This window comes from Cupressus sempervirens, chromosome 1 (genome assembly GCF_028749045.1).
Source record: "Cupressus sempervirens isolate cs-2001-9-10 chromosome 1, ASM2874904v1, whole genome shotgun sequence".
Taxonomy (NCBI): Eukaryota; Viridiplantae; Streptophyta; class Pinopsida; order Cupressales; family Cupressaceae; genus Cupressus; species Cupressus sempervirens.
The window spans coordinates 10,022,979-10,038,871 of NC_143118.1; the positions used below are offsets into that span (position 1 = coordinate 10,022,979).

Consider the following 15,893-nt stretch of genomic DNA (forward strand, 5'->3'; position numbering starts at 1 on the left):
GCATGTGCATTAACATAATCATTCATACAAACATCTTCAATATCAACTAGAAATCAAGTCAACAAGAAAAGTATACAATCACACATTAAGAAATAAAAATATGTTTGCAGATGATAAAAATCATAAGGCATGCACAAGGCATGCTATGAAGCAGTCAAATATAAAGGTCACTATAAATCGAAATAGTTTTAAGGAAAACTCTATAGTCACCTGTACTTAAGCTATATGTATTTGACTCCCTCCCCCTCGGTCATTCTCAACAATAGACTGTTGTAAACCAATTTCATACCTAGATAATTTTCTGGGTACCAAAAACTAAGTATCTTTATTTCTGAGGTTTTCTACAAGCATGTACATCATGTGTTGCCATAAATGACAACAATTACATATCTTCATTAGCCAATTTTCAACATGAACACCCTCAAATTTTGGTGTAAGAAGTTAGTAATTTCTTTATCTTTATTGGTTCATTTGGTGAGGAGGTCAAGATGGTATAAAGATCTATTTTTCTATGATATATACAATATTTTAAAATTTCAATATATTTTACAAATAATTACATAAATACAATCATTTAATTCAATGTGGTAATATATTTTATCTAAATAGTCACACATTTCCAATTATATCCTAATAAAAGTATATAATAAAGATAGTAAATGCACCCAACACTTCACATTTACTCATGTGCTTTGACTTCTATATAGATATGCATCCCTAGATGCCCACCTTTTCCAAGACCTTTTTGATAAATGAGAATGCAACGTATGCCATGAATAAGGATGATGATTTGGACATAAAAAAAATAAAAATTATTGAAGTAAAAAAATCTTTTTTGAATGATTCAACTCTGATTTGTGTGTGAGAATAGAATCTCCATCAAAGTCCTTTCATTACTTTAAATTATTTTTCTCCTTAAGGTCTATTCTATTTCATGCTTCCCTCATATCTTTCCATGGCCAAAAAACACTAAGTTTAGGATATTCCTCTGCCTTAGCCGAAAGTTCCCAAACTATACTCAACTCTATTGATAATTCATTTTCTGTTCAATTTCAATCTATCAGCAGTAGCACTTGTGACTTTTTCATTTGGTACTCTACTACATCTATGCTTGTTTGGATGGCCAATAGAGATCAACCTATAAATGGACTAAATTCTAATTAGCATGACTAGTACAAAAACAACAATATGTGACTAAAAAAATACTAAAATTTGTATATATGTGACTAAACTTGGTTACATGACTAATAGTAGTTAATATCTAGTTATTTATAACACCACTAAATTTACTACTAAGCAATTTTACTCATTTATTTGATCAGAGATTTTGATCATTGATTTAGTGGTACATTTAGTAATATATAGTGGTATATTTAGTAATTGATTTAGTAGTATCTTTAATCATGTTGCTAGTCACATATTTAGTAGTATATTTAATCACATATTTAGTTGTATATTTGATAGTTGATTTAGTCACTTATTTAGTAGTATATTTGGTCATATATTTAGTATATTTAGTAGCATATCTAGTAGCATATTTGATCAAATATTTAATAGTGTATTTGGTCATAATAGGGCACGATGGAATCAAACCACCATCCATCTGCTTGTAAAGCAGGTGCTCTTCCATTAAGCTAGCACCCTTTAAAGAATGATCATACAATGTGTAACTTTCTACATTGTCTTGGTTCTTAGCACAATCTCTAACTCTGCAAACTACGGTTATTGGTCTCAACAAAAAGTTGATTAGACCACATACACAATTAACGAAGAGGAATGCTCAAACTATGAAATCAATGAAAAGTTTTGGAGAAAGAATGACAAATATAAAAGAGAAAGCAATTACATGTTTAAATAACCACTTTTGTTACTTCTAATTTAATAATTGCTCTTATTTAATTATTTTTTCTAGATACTTTTCATGAGTATAAGACTATAAAATTCAATTTACTCAACCTTGAAAAAAACATAGTTTTCCTAAATAGTAGTAAAGAATGAAATAAAAAAAGGTTTTATTTGGGTTTAAACATACCATGCAATGTTCTACTATCACATTTGAAATAATAAAGTTCCCAAAGAAGAAACATTGGTCTATATATCATTTAAAGTTAACTGTACAGCTGATTATTTTCTATCTTTTAACCTTTCAAAAATGCTAAATTAATCTAAGAATTTGCAGAAAACCTTCCCAAAATTGTCATGTTTTTCTAGTGACATTGCTTATGTAGACAGATGAACCACATCTTTTCTTCTTACTGTGCTTAAACAAATTCTATAACGGCCAATGCAAGAACACAAGCCACTTATAAAGAGAAACCCAAATTCATTCCCTAGTTCTCAAGTGAAATCTAATCTAGAATATGATCAAATAACTCAAAACTAATTGAAAACTAACAAATGAATATGTAAATTGCATTATTACAAATATAAATTATATAAAAATTTAATATACATAATTTGAATTATGAGAAATAAATAGTTAATTTAAGTCTAAAAAGTTACATTACTAGAGCTAAAAAAAAGTTGACAAATAAAAAACAAAATCTCATTTGAATAATTTTATAGATAGTGTTTTATATAAGCTAAATTGTTTTTCTTCCCAAGGGAAGATGTTTCCTCAATTGTTAGGTTGTATGTGTGTTAAATATGGAACAGTTCTAAGGCTTGTGTACAACCATTTGAGGAGGTTGGGGAGTAATATTTTTGACTCATTAACATTGAACCAAACTAATCAAATTATATAAGAAGACTTCAATGTATTTCATAGCTTGTACACTCAATCTGGTGCATACCGAAAAAGTAAAATAGGGGAAAACAATGATTCCTTCAAGATCCTATAACTACCTATAGAACTTGTAGCATTGTTTACATAATGCTAAATGGAAATCTATGGAAAACTATACTAGTGCATCCTCCTATGATATCAACCTGAAAAAATCTATCGTGGTTCTTTTTTTACAACTCTAGTCTCAGATGTATATCATTGTGTAGATAGTCAATATTACACACAAACTCACTAGAATATACTATTGTTGTAAGACATTTTTGTTAACAACTATAATAGGACAAGTAACATTCTAAGAGCAGTAGTCACTTACAAATCCCTTGATTGCTCAGTAAAATGTGAATCACAAGTCAATTCATCATAACATTTGATGTATATTTTTTAAATGAGTAAGTCAATTAATGATACAAAATTTCTGCACTAAATAATATTTAGATTAGATTATCAATAGATTTGGTCACAAAATCAAGATGGGCAAGCAAAAAAGAGATTTTTGAATCATGTTTTATAATCCATCATCAAGATGAGAAAAAAATGGCATTCTCTTTTCTTAGTAGTTCTTACCACATATCCTAATGATGCATCAGGATCATGAATGCCATAGAAATTTTGCACATCATCAAATCTAAAAACCATCCAAAATTACAAAAAAAATACTACAAAATACCACAAATGCAAGTTGAAATGATTATGTTTGGAAACAAAGTTCATAAATAGACAACTTATTAGCAATATATCTAAAATGGGTATTGAAATGATTTGTTGTTCTTCTCATATTACCTCATGAAAGGACCATGACCATGGGTACCCATTACTATAAAATGTACCCCCAACTTCTTTGTGGCTTCATAGATCCTTTCTTTAGGGTTTCTAGTCACAACATAGGTTTCTACCTTCACATTATAACACTTGCAGACAACCAAAGCATGCTTCGGTACCTTCTGTCTAGTCTTCTCTTGTGCACTTTTCCATAAGATGAAGCACATGGCTACTCATTATGTAGGTCACATCAATAGAAAAAAATTTAACACCCAAATCAATATTTATTGAAGATTGAAATTGTCTTGTGGAATTCAAAGGGTAAATAAAGTGTAAGGCACATTAAAAAGAACAATAATCTGAAGACAACTTGTAAAATGTTAAGACAAAAATGTGAAGTTATGTATATGTTTGTGCGATGTTCTTACCAGGGCCAAAGGATGCACAAATAGGGGGTTGAATAGGGAGGAGGATGAATTTATAAGATTGTCAAATATTCATGTGGGGAGCTAAGAGATACTTGAAAGCCCATTCACAGGCCTCTATTCTCCCTTGGCTTTCATCAACTACAACCAAAACTTTCACCCTTTTCATCTACATCTTTTTTTCTTCTTCTTTTTCCATATGTTTCATTGGTGCTTCTTCCATATCATGGGGTTGTTCTTATGCTTCTCCTTCCATATGCACATATTCTTCTCATATTTGGCTTGTCATGGTAGTAATCACAATCTATGACCCTTCTTCTCAATCTCTTGGTAATATGAGAAGGGATAAAAAGTTATATATAGAGGAAAGATGATTGATGATGTGACCTTGGAAGCCATCATTCAAAATTAGATAGTATCTACTTTTAATACATCTGCATGCTTCTCATGTTGTAAAGTATCCCATTTGAACAGATCTACATATTCTTAAAATAGGGCAGTCGAAAAATAATAATCTTAGCTTAAAATAGTCTCTGAGTAGGTGCAATGTTTCTCTCTTTTGTGTTGCCAAATTGCTCTTCGTTGCTGCTAGGACATGCCAGGGATTTCAATTTCAAGTCCATTTTATTTCTCAAAGCACTTATTTGTGTGAATAAAACCTAGTTATATTTTTATGTAATAAACTAAATCTATGTTGGGAATAACAGAACTTGATGTATACCTATGAGAAAGAATAGCTGTCTATAACGCCCCGCTCAGGAACCCAAGAGAAATAAACCTAACATGTTACAATGTTTACTGAACTATTTTTTTTTTTTAAAGTTTTAACAATATCAAGATAACATTAATGTGGAAGCAACATGAACATACACATCAAATACACATAATCAATTACAGATATAGTTTCAATTCCTCAAGAGTTCCTTTATGTTGAGTCACATTTAATGATTTTAAATTAATTAGTTTAAGTTCCAAGTACAATGTCTCAAGATCATAAAGAAATAACAGATACATAATCGCATAAGCAAATGCATAAGTATAAACAATACAATGAAACTACATCCAATCAATAACATCCACTGCACATGTCGCAGGGTATGTGAGAATAGATACAATACATCAGAATACATGATAACATATATACATCATCTGAAAAGAAGTGTCTGCGATAAGAAATAAGAATGATAAAGGTACATCTTCTGCAACGAACATCCAACAGCTAGCAATGTGAAGGGGGACCCAAATGGTAAGAAGACACTACCTCCCGACCGCGTGGTTACCTAGTCAGGCTTCCACTCCCACCGTGCAGGGAAGATAATGAACGATCCACATACGGCTAATCAAACATAAAACATTCCTAGGCAAGGTACCCCTAATAGCCAAAACTACCTCAAAGGTAACACATGCTACTCAAGAAGATAAAATAATCCAAAAGTAAGAACACTCAATCCAATACCAACACCTCATAACCAAACATCATTCACAAATCAAGTATAAACCAAATACCAAGATCACAAGATAAAGTCAACAAAAGACAATCACCTCAAGTCAAAAACCACATGTCAAAAGTACATCATCCATGAATCACCAATCATCATCAATGAAAATAAATAACCATAATAAACACATCCAACAATAAGTACACCACCAGAGGTACACAAAGTCTACAGAGGAGACTCAGGCTACATACTAGGGAGTGTCATCACATGGCTGCTTGAGTTACCCTAGACTGATCTCTTAATAGACCCCGGACCCTCAAGCGTTGAGTTACCCTGGACTAGTTACTCTGAACCCCGGACCCTCAACATCACACATATGGAAAGCAGAAAGCCCTCTCAAGAAGACGAGGCACTCATCCCATTCCCATCCTTAGTCTATACAAGCACTCAAGGCATGGGTGGATCAAATATCTCTAACTTATATTTTTAGTGTGTTTCCCCCCATAAATTTTAATTACTAGATTATCACTTATTACATAACTTGCATTAGGTTACCCTGGCACTGACCACTTTGGGTCTTGGACCCCTATGCAAGCCACTCCCAAGTCATGTACCTAGACAACCTCTCCTAAGCACATAAATCACAGTTGTGTCTCATACCACAACATCCATAAAGATCAAACTCGGTTCCTTAACAGGCAACCTGAAAATAAGATGGTTCTTCCATCCAAGTACACATAATTTCTCCACAAGTAAATCTCACAAATATAATCTCAATTTGAATCCCAAGACATATCATGACATCCAGCCACATAAATGGTGTAAAAGAAATCTCACAAAACCTCTGGTGTACATCCTAGACTGGTTGACATCTAATCAACTCCAAAAATCCAAAGGCATAGACAGTACAAGCAAGACAGTACAGTTTCATAGTTTGGGTTACAAGTAAAGTTTTAGTTTTCAGTGTTTGTGTTTACGTAACTAGTCTCATAGTTCAATTGATTGATAATATACTTTTGAGTTAATCTAAGGTTTCCATTTCTAGTTGAACGTATGTTTTAATCAGATAAAACCCATAGTTTACCCATAAAAAATATCTCATTCCTATATCCAAATGAAACACACTATTACCCCTAATTGATTTTAAGTCAAGTCCCCAAAACAACCCAAGAGTAATAATTAAATTGTTAATAATACTTGTTGATCTTTAAATATAATAATCTACGATTTTATTAAAAATCAATATTACAATAATTAAATAAAACTTATAACTTAATCAAACACTTTCATTATTAATTAATTCTAATTAAATTAAATTTAATTAGATTAATTAATATATAAAATATTCATATCAAATTCAAATCTAATGATTGTAAATTACTTTAATGATAATTTAATTAATACTTAAATTAATATTCGCAAAATTTAAATCAATAATTATATTATTACTAATAGTTTATTTAAACATACTTTATATTATTAATAATAATCATTAATCATTTAATAAATTAAAACTGAATAATATATATATATATATTACATATTAAATATCATTTTATATATACTATTACTAATTTAATATATATTATATAAATAATAATAATAATATTAAAACCTTACAAATTTAAAACATTAATACAAAGGCAAATCGAACTCATGCGATTGTTTTAATCGCTTGCTGGCTTTTCTAAAGCCGCTAGCCGAGAGCCGTGCGACTATTAAATACAAATGCCCCCATTGGATGCCGTGCAGCAGGCACACATTAAACACCGCAGGCAGGTACGCTGCGATTCCTGCAGTTGCATGGGGAGAGCCGCCGAATGGTAGGTAAATGGGGTCTCCCCAATTTTGTATTATATTTTTGTTTATATACTTTTATTTTATGTTTAAAACACGGTATTTGTTGTTGTACAGTTTTTTTATTTTTATTTTTTTTAATAGAACTTTATTTTATAAAAAAAAAGTCTGTACCAAAATAGATATCCTCCTCTCCAAATTTTGTAATTTTTTTCTTTTAATAAATATTGCCCAGGTCGTTTTAAAACATTTTTCCTTTCTTTTTAAAAAATTAACTTATTTTACATTAATTTCATAAAAATAAATAACACAATGTTTTTATTATATATATATATATATATATATATATATATATATATAACAATTGCCATCTTAATATGATAGGAGGAATATGAACAACCATTCAAATTTTTTTTTCATATTAGAATTTTCTTTTCTTTCAAACCCTACGTGATTTAATTAATTTTCTCTACCATTCTCTTTGTAAATATAAATAAGAATCAAATTTATTCCCACATATCCGAGAAAATAAATAGAATGTCAGACGAGATTTAAGCACCTAACCAAACATGGAGCAAACAAATCTTTTCCAACTGAAAATACATTCTTGGAATTTCAAAACCCTACCTCGTATCGATGCTAAACTCTAACAGCGAGATGAAAATTCCTAAGCACAATCCTTCAAGCCACGAAAATTCTCTTCTTTCTCAAGCCCTCCAAGTTGCTCTCCAAAACCTATATTCCTTGAAACTTGTGTCTGAAAAACTTATGTTTTTAATAATGACCCGAAAACCCTCTAATATAGACTCTAATTACCTTTTAGAGTTTCTGTCACCACCACTTCTAAATTAGAATAATTTTATTTAATTAATTCATTCATACACAATTAATTTTCTTTTTAATTAAGATATTCTTTTATTATTCCTTTCATGCACGTTAAGTGAATCATTAAATTACTTTATTTAACTTTCCACTTGTCTTCACTTTTAAGTTAATTTAATAACCTTTTAAAATCTCATGAACACTATAATAAAATATCTTAATCAAGATCACATATTTTATCCTTTAAATTAATTTTTTATATTTTAAACTCATTCATGCGAACTTAAAACATATTCATAATTTAATATCTTTTCACTTCTTAATTTATTTTTGAACGTTTAATTTGATAAATATTTATTAACTTAAATAACAATAATATTTAGCATTTATTTAAAAATGAACTCTAAATATATTATTATTAAATTAAATAAATATTATCACATTCTAAATTTATTCTTAAAACTTTTATCTTCAATTCAATTCTTTATATTTAATTAATTTCTCAATTAATTAAATATAATTAAGTATTCAAAATATCATAATAATTTTCCATTAAATTAAATCATTAATTTAATCTTTAAATTAGACTTAATTAACAGAAAAATTCATCAAAGACTCACAAAACAACATACGCACAAAATACTCACGGGTTTTAAAAAAAGTAGACAGTTTGTTATGAGTCCTCCTTGCAGGACAAGTATTATAGGCTATGGCTAGGATTGGACCTGATCATTATCTTCCCATTCTCACCATTTGAGTATTTGTAATAGGGCACGCTCATCCTAGCAATTCAGGGAAGTCGATGCCCGGTACCTGCATCCTGCATAAAAGATGAGCATGTACATGTATATAATATATCTAAACTAAACAGACAATGGCGGGGAGTGGTTCATCGTGTAGATCCCGACTAGCAGGTGACTACGACTCCCTCCCTTAACCACATCAAACACGTCAGACAGAAAGATAAAATAAACACGCGCACCATACACATGCAAGTATGGGGTAAGTATCGTAAAAAATCACAAGTCTAACATCAAATGCGTACATATAATAATTGCATCTCTATCAATACAACATAATCATCATTAAAGACATCATGTTAACATTTTTATAAAAGAAACCACATTTACTAACTAGGATCATCAAAATATCATTAACAACACATGAATGAAATCAACTAAGCAATAATAACTGATACATTTGTAATCAAAGTCATGAAATAATATCATAATATTACAAATCTAGTATCTCTAAAACTAATCAATGCATAAAATCAACCTAAAAGAATTTGACAATGATAACAGAAATGCGATCTAGGGGCAGGCACTACACTGTCAAGAGGCAGTACAAGGAAATTCATTAAATTAGATTATTAGATATAGAGGAATTCACAAACAAATATAATGGGCACAAGTGCGACTTTTTGATTTACATGTATTACATTTGATCCATGATGTATAAACTAGTAGCCATTTTACCCACTCTTAACACATTTGGCTTGCTTATAAAGCTATTTTTTGTATCATTTGGGCATAACACTATATTCTCCATCACACCCAAAACATCCGCAGGCTTTTAGACGTGGGAAATTTGTAGAATAATCAATGTTAACTTAACACAGTCTCTAAGCATGTGCCATGTTTCTTCATTATTACTTGGGCATGCCAGTGCTCCCCATTTTGAGTTATGTCATTTTTTAGATCACCAATCCACATTCATAAAATTCAATTATTACCTTACATTTCAAAATAAATCTAAGTTAGGAATAACATAACATTATGTAAACTTGTGAAGGACACAAGTAACTGTTGGGATCCTAGTTGGAAAGGTAAACTACCATCTTCATAATTGGGCCATGAACCATATATTATAACATTTGGTGCAGGCTTCTTGTAGAAGGATAGAAGCATTTGTTTGATGTATCTCAATAAAATGTTGGCCACTGTAACATTAGACAGACATCTACAAAAATTAAAGGAAAAATTTAAATTACTATTATTGTTATTTTAATTCTATGAAAGCCACATTAATCTCTCCTTTTTTGAGTTACAACTATTATTAAAAAGTTATTGGTTGCACATCAAGATAAATTGATAAATGAAAAAATTATTTCTTATGTGAACCATTTTATAAAAAAAAAAATTGTATAACCATCTATGTATTGCAACTAATAACAAAAACATATTAAAATAATTCACATAAAAAAATGGTATGTCTACCAAACTATTGTAGTCTTACACTTCATCCTCTTTCATATGCCAAGGCAACTAGTGATAGATATATACTGTTGGAAATGCAACAAAGTTTTATGGATCTCGTCTTCAACCTACATAGATTTATGTTAGCACCTCAATCATATCACACAATTGATTGAAAGCTTATTAAGAGTAGTGTGATCATCAGTTACATTAATAATCTCACCGTGCATTGATTTTTGAAGCATTCTTATCATCTATATTGTTCTGCACACTAATTTGTTGGATTGGATCAATGTGGTTATCTCTATCTACATCACTTTCATCGACATCACCCTCTACATGGGTAGATAAAAGGGAATTCAATTCCAAGGACAATGACTCCAAAACTTTGTTATCGTTTCTATCCCCATTTACTTCATTTTCAAATAGAAGTTGCATGGCACATTATTTTATTACAATCCACCTAATAAATGTTGATTTTACACGTATCCTATCACTATCCCTAAGATTTATCCTGAATGGATGATTTTCTCTATATATTAACACACACAGTTGATCACCTAAACTATTTTGCCTATTGCTAAATATGCTCATTTTGTGAAAAATCTCTCTATCTTCTCTTAATATGTTGATTACAAAAGGTTCATCGTCAATCGAGATATCAAACATGCGCTTGTTAAACTTAAGATGTAGGCATAGTATAATTCCCATATATCTGATTCCATGATTAATTGGAGGGAGGAAAATCTGAACATGCCCTACTTCTTCACTGTGCTCTACTATTTTGTGCTCCATTTTATATTTGAAGCATTTCAGAACTTTTTTTACACCAAAACTTATTTCCTGCAATCTTGGAATTTCCTGTATTCCAGAGCTTATCCAAATATAATAATTTTCATAGTACTTTTAATGTTAATATTTTGAAACCAAAAAAAAGAAAAAAGAGAAAGGTCAAACAATGACACACCTTGGTCCAGCTATAAAAAATGATTATAGAGACAGGATAACCATTTAGATACAACTTTTCTAATGATTACAGATGTTCAACTTTTTTAAGGCTTTGATATTATTGCACCTAGCTAAATTTAGTTCTTTCAATTATTTCAAAGAACTCAGTCCTAGAAACTCAAATAGTTGCATGCAGTTGCGAATAACTAGGATCTCTAGTTTTTCCAAATGAGATTATTACCTACTTTACTTAATTGAGGACAGTCACCAACATATATTTCAACCGATCCTTGTAGAAGAATGGGAAGCTCCAGTGAATTTTGAGAGTGACGTAGGATCAACTTTGTCACTCTCACAAGAAAAATGATGTTTGGTGGCAATGAGTAGAAAATATTATGCTCCAAATTTAGGTATTCTAGTGATTGCAAATCTTCAAAATTTTCTGCGAGATCACCTTCCTAAAATTTGTGTTTCCCTGCTTGTAAACTCACTATTGACTAATGTCCTAAGAATTTATGTTGAAGATTAGATATGAAAAAGAATTTGAAGAGATCAAGAACTTGCAATTGTAAGAAATTAAATAGATTTGGAAGCTTGACCAATTTATAGCATTTATCATGTTTAAGGTTCTCCAGAGTTGAAATGTTACAGGGTTCTTATGACAGTTTCTCTATATGCATGAACTTATGATTGTCTAAAGAGAGTAAATATTTTAGCTCACCTATTGACATATGCAATCTTGTCAAACTACTACAATACCTAAAGTCCAAAAACATCAAAAGTTTGAGCTCATCAATATCCAATGGAAAAGTCATTAGCTTGATGTAGCCATTCAAAAGAAGATATTCCAAGTGTATGAGGCCTCCCATTTGAGGAAGTTCCATTAGGCTCCAATAGTTATTCATCACTAATTCTTTCACAGAGACAAACTTTGTAATTTCTGCTGGCAATTGAGATATTGTCGTGCATTCTTTCATCCACAAATTGGACATGCATTTTTGTTTGGATGTTGATGATAGTAAAGTAGTTAGACCATGACATTTTCTGATGTCCAAAGGTGTTAGATAGTCCAAGTTCTTTACAAACTCAGGCAAGCTATTTAATCTAAAGAATCTTTTCTTGTCACATTCAATAGCACTGCAAATGACCACAATTCGATCTTTCTATAATTTGAGAGTATTCATTGAGCAATTAAGAGTTGAACTCTTTTATTGATTGCACATTTTCTATCTGCCATTTCCCGTGTCCAACAGCTTCAATTTTTGCCTACTCAAAGCTTCCTTGAAAAATTAATCCAAAAGGAGGTCGAGGAAGTGCTCCAAGATTATCTCTTGGCCCATTTGATGAAGAGGATGCATTTTGATTAGATGCCCAAACATTTTTTTCATAGTTCTTTGTTAGGATAAGAAATTCTTCAACCTTGTTTGTTGTTGTGTACCTCTGAGGATGTTGGACACTTTGATGCATATGATACAACCTTTTGTTTTAGCTATGTATGAGATAATATATGGACTATGACTATTATCTATCCTTCACTATCATAATTGTGACTGCTTTACACAATTACCCTGAATATTTTGATCCCTCTGATAATAACAAGTGTCTTATGGAGATGCTTGTTTAAAATCTTGCAACTTCATATGGATTGATGACACTTGACAAACACATAGAAATCTTTTATCTTAATCTATATCTTGACCATGTCTGTGTAAATATGCTATCCATCATATCCTCTAGACTTCTCTATTTCTCACAACACTTGCATGGATTTCAAGTCAACCTTTATCATCATCTTGTTGTAGTTTGTTGCCTATAAATAACTACATCTATGTTTCCCGCAGTTTGTTTTCTAACTTTATTCGCTCAGAAATATTTTTCAAAGTTTGTGGTTAATAACTATGAATTCCATGATATGAGCTTCCATTGGAATGTGCCCTCAATATGGTGTCCACGTATATGAGGTCAAAGAAAAATGCCACTTTCCACTTGTAATAAAAAATTTGCTACATTGCCTCTAGACAACTTCTCATGATGCTAGCAAGAAGACGTTACTGTTGCACCCAATGACACCTATTACTTCCTTATACTCTACTCCACTGCAACTTTTCGATTATAGGAGTCAGATACATATACTCAAAAATTTCTTTGCAACGACCACCCATGTGTCAAAGTGATTATACTATTGTGTCCACTCCTACTAAATTCATAATAGTGTCGAAGTATGGTGAAAGGAAGCAACTCCTAATTCTAGTAAGCTCATTGCTCACTCCTCAATGTAATCTTCTGATGCAGCGCAAGGTAGGAGAATCCCTAAAGGAGATGTCCTAGCCCCAAGCAAATAACCATGTAGCAAAAACACAACAACAAGAAATAACAATGCAAGATCTGATACCAAATTACAATAATATATTCATATAATATAACTGATTACATGCAATGTGTCGGGCTATAAGGCCTTCCCGGTTACGACCAAATACAAAGCAAGTAATAGTTCTGCAAGATCCCTCAAGATCCAAATCAAACCCTAGCTAGTCCAGTTCCACACTCTAGTAGAAGCCCTCAAGGAAGATCTCAACTTGTGCTCACAAGCCCACCAAGCAATCTCCTTGTTTTCCAAGCCACATCTACTAGCTCTTCTCCAAATTCACTCTTCCAAGCTCGTCCACTTCTCCACAATGGATGAATAATGACTAAAGACTTCCCCCCAACCCCTACTTATACCAATCTAAGCCACAAGTTAGCCTAGAACACAAATTAAATACAAATACATAAATTAAATGCCACAAGTCGGCCAACAACAACAATTAAATGCCCAAAATTGATGTCTTAGTAAAATTGTGATATCTCCTAGCTCCAAATGAATTAGAACTCAAGCTTCGAACCATAGTTAGTACTCTAAGCCCTCTTCAATCTCTGAAATTTTCATTCTCTAAATCATTGTGAAAAATCACTTATATGGCTTGCAACAAGCACCAAATTCCTAAGCAAGACCAAGCTCCTCCCAGACCATGCCGACCAACCAAAGACCAAGCCGAGTAACCAAAGACCATGTCGAGTCCCAAGACCATGCCAAGCAACCAGACCACACTAAGAAACCAAGGACCATTCCGAGTAACCTAAGACCATGCCAAGCTCCAAGACCATGCTGAGCTCCATAGACCATGCCGAGTTCCCAGACCATGCCGAGCTCCCAATGTATGTCGAACACCAATATCTGCCAAGCTCTACAACACTTAACCAAAATCCTTCCAATCATGTAGGATTGCAAGCAAACCCAAGATGCTCCTGCATCATCTTCAACCATAGCTTCGACTAAGTAGCAACCCATGACATTAAAATTTGATTGATACAGTATATTGCTTGAGCCTTGAGAATAATTTATGATACAAGTAAAAATCCTTGTATACTACCACCAACTTTAATTTGTTGTTGGTGGATGGAAAATATGGGCCTCGACTCTACTTTTTATCTCTATTTCCAGAATGATAGTTGAAAGCCTCTAGTTGTTGTAACCACAACTTTTATTCACGACACCATCTAATATTACACCAACTATTTTGAAACACAATAACACACACATATAAACTCCCCTTTGGTAATGCCAAAGGTCACAATAACATATGCTCTTGGAATTACCACTCTTTCATCATTTATGAAAAAACTCGAACAATCAATTTACGTCTCTGTAAGAATTTGCCTTGGGGAAAAATCACCCAAGATCAAGGAACTCAAGCATAAACATAGAATGGACCAAAGTATGATCATAACAATATGATATTCAATTGATGTACATATACACTAAGAGTGCCTGAATATAAATACCTCTAGGATGCTTCTAGAATGCCTAGGTGTTAGCAATATGATAAGCCTCACAACTAAGCACATGTCCACCAAGTGTGGATTATCCTATATTAAGCACATGAGTTAGTGCGATGATGAGAGGATAGGCCTACAATGGTGTGTCACATAAAATTATGTTGTAGACACCATGTGCTTAATTAAGAGTGTGAATAACTGTGTTGTCATGACAAATCAGTTAATTATGCAAACTCTAGTGTTGTAGACACCATGTGCTAAATTAGAGTTGCTTACTTCTATGTTGTGAACATGACAACTCATAAGAGTACACAAAATCCTAGGTGTCAAACTAATAAATAATAAAATAATGCATTGACCTAAGTTAACTTAAGTAAAGTGTAAATACTGAATACTTATTTACACCAACACCCCCCCTTAAGTGCAAATTAGGGGAATGCACTTAAGCTTACAAAAGCTGCAAGATGGGTCCAGACTACTAGGCCATGTTAGGTACCCATTTACAAAAGACAATGAAATCTCTCATAAAGTGGAGAAAGAGGGAAAAACTAATGGGAAAAACCCTCCTCCAAAAAGAGAGATGAAAAAATAAGATGCATGGATGGATGGAGTAATCAAGAACCCCCCATTACAACATACATCAAGTATATACAATAGAGAAGTATGAGAAGAACACAATCCCAAAAGAGGAAAAAACCCCCCCTATAAAGAGAAGAAGTAGAAGAAAAGCGACAAGGTAGTCCCCACCTAAATGAAGAATGTCAATCAATGATAGTTGCTCCAATGTAGAAGCTGATCCGTGACTACTGAATAATGTTCCTCCCCTTTGGAAGAAACAATATCATAGGTACATATGAGATGCTTCCCCAATGTGTACAAAGAATCCCAATGATGAATGGTGTCT

At 32.0% G+C, this 15,893-nt stretch overlaps 1 pseudogene; it reads right to left on the reverse strand.

The window, feature by feature from the left end:
- Positions 1–3,026: 3,026 nt before the first annotated feature.
- LOC149575895 (uncharacterized) lies at positions 3,027–4,258 on the reverse strand (annotated as a pseudogene).
- Positions 4,259–15,893: the final 11,635 nt, after the last annotated feature.